A 2500-nucleotide genomic window follows, 5' to 3' on the forward strand; every position below is an offset into this window, starting at 1 on the left:
ACTCCCTTGCTGACTTCATAACACAGATGGATCCCATCACCACTGAGATATGTCCAATACAGAACGCGTATGCACTAAGAGACGACACATAAAACCTTAAATTAGAAATATACATCATCAAAATACATGCATAGGGAGTTGTAGTCGATGCCACATTCAGACTCAAGAGCCCAAGGAGACTTGGGTTCAGATCCGACTCCTGGTCATTTCCCAATCCCACCCCATCTCTCTCTCCCACTTGCTCCCTGTCACGTCTGATCCTGTCTATCTGAATGAAGGCAGAAAGCCTTAAGGTATAATTCTGCAATACGTAAATACATATAAAAGCGTATCACCTACGGTATACAACACATAACACACTCTCTGTATATGCTTACAAACACAGAATGTACAAACACAGAGTTCGACAGAGTCCCACATAGACACACACACACACACACACATTCAAAGCCCAGATTCCCAAGCCACTCTGAACTCCTAATCTCTGAGCAAATGGTACGGACGAGTACAGAACCGAAGCACTAATACGGCAAAACACACACGGACACGGAGATGGTCAAAGTAGTAAAGTAAAGTTGCCATACCTGCCTCCTTCTGTGATGTGCTGTGACTGACACATACACACACACACGCACACACACACTGGCGTTCTCTTCGCCCTTCCTTTTCTCTTCTCCCCTCTCAACACTGCTCAGCTCTACACACACTGTCTCCACCTGGGCAGTCAAGCTGAAACAGACACACACACACACACACACACACACACAGTCACACACATACACCTGAGCACAGGGCGGGATTTGAAGGAGTCACATGTTTGCTGAGAGAGGAGGGGCTGAAGAATAGAGGGGTCTCTCTCTTTCTTTCAAGAGCAAAGTTCTAGGGTGTGACTGCAACTTGTTTAAGAGACATAATGAGTGACAGTTTTTTTTAGGTCCGAGTACATGTTGCTTCTGTGTGTGTGTGTGTGTATGTGTGTGTGTGTGTGTGTGTGTGTGTGTGTGTGTGTGTGTGTGTGTGTGTGTGTGTGTGTGTGTGTGTGTGTGTGTGTGTGTATGTGTCTGTTTCAGCTTGACTGCTTGTTTTTTCAAGGCCTCTAAAAAATCTAAACTTGTTCCTTGGCTCTAATCTCTGATTCTACTGACTGGTTTCCATTTTGTGACTACAAGTGTAATCAATCAATCTGCCCTGATGAGATCACAGGTCTCATGATCAGCTCCGCCCAAAAGGGGCGTGGCAGTCACAAGCATTCTTCTGTCAATCATGGGCCCGCAAACTCAGCTTCTTCAACCGGTAGGGAGACATTAAAGGGAGAAGATTTGAGTTTAGGGAATACATGTTTGGTTGGCCATACCAGGCACACATCAGCAGACACACACACACACACACACACACACACACACACACACACACACACAGGGACGGACAGACACACACACACACACACACACACACACACACACACACACACACACCCAGCATTGCCACAAAAGGAGTGTGATAAAGTGCATTCCACACATATCTCTTTTTAAAGGAAAAGCTTTTCCCTCCCACTGCATGAGAGCTCTATATAATATTTCTGCATTGTCTCACTGTCACAGTGCTTGACCACTTCCTTGTAAGTCTGCAGAAATCTCTTTCACTGATTCATGTCAAACATCCCCGGCGTGCACATCTGTCAAAAACAAGTGCACGCCGCACACTTCCTTGTTCCACATGATCAGTCCAAGTGAGCGCTAGACGCGGACAGGGCAGACGCGGGGCCCGGGCACCTAGGGGTCTCTGGGGGGCATGAGGGCCCGTGGGCACTAGAGCTGGAGCTGGAGCCGGAGCTGGAGCTGGAGCCGGAGCTGGAGCTGAGTTAATAGATAACGGCCACACGGTGAAGGTCCAAAGGGCCCGGCTCAACGGTGGAGGAGGTTCTAACAAGGCTTTGGGTTTTTATTTAACACAATTTTGTTTTGTAACACACTGAATGAAGTGAGTATGCCAGTACATTGGTCAAATCTGGGATGCGTGTTGTTTACCTCAAGCCATTGTGGAACTATTCATGACCATATATTCCCTGAAAAATACCGTTTCGGAGAAGGATTTTGGTACAGAGCTAGACTCAAGAGGAGAGAAGTCTTGTGGTTTTATGTGGCCATGATTTTCATGTCCTGAGGGCAAAACGAGAGACACTGGCTTGCCCTTTCAAACACACTCAAATGTTGACGGAATTGACATGAATTGACTGATGTCTGTGTGGGTCCCTATGCATTTACAAAAACATTTTAAAAAGGTACACATTTGTCATCTCTCTCTCTCTCTCTCTCTCTCTCTCTCTCTCTCTCTCACACACACACACACACATACACACACACACACACACACACACACATCCATAATACAAGGCATAATCAAACTATCTTTTGTATTTCTGTGTCTATGTGTAGAAGAAGCAGATTGTGTTTGTGTGTAATGTGCTTATACTGTGTGTGCCATAAACGTGCCTCTTATG

General features: G+C 46.0%; 1 protein-coding gene across 5 annotated transcripts in view; it reads right to left on the minus strand.

The window, feature by feature from the left end:
- Positions 1-2500, minus strand: part of rbm47 (RNA binding motif protein 47) — a 22184-nt gene that overhangs the window by 13307 nt on the left and 6377 nt on the right. Inside the window, exon 3 of one of the 5 annotated variants that reach the window (XM_062530646.1) lies at positions 585-729. The exons of the other annotated variants lie outside the window; for them this stretch is intronic. The gene's annotated coding sequence lies outside the window, so the exon portion shown is untranslated. The remainder of the gene's footprint in view (positions 1-584; positions 730-2500) is intronic. 5 annotated transcript variants of the gene reach the window in all.

Source organism: Sardina pilchardus, chromosome 2, assembly GCF_963854185.1.
Source record: "Sardina pilchardus chromosome 2, fSarPil1.1, whole genome shotgun sequence".
NCBI classification, from domain to species: domain Eukaryota; kingdom Metazoa; phylum Chordata; class Actinopteri; order Clupeiformes; family Clupeidae; genus Sardina; species Sardina pilchardus.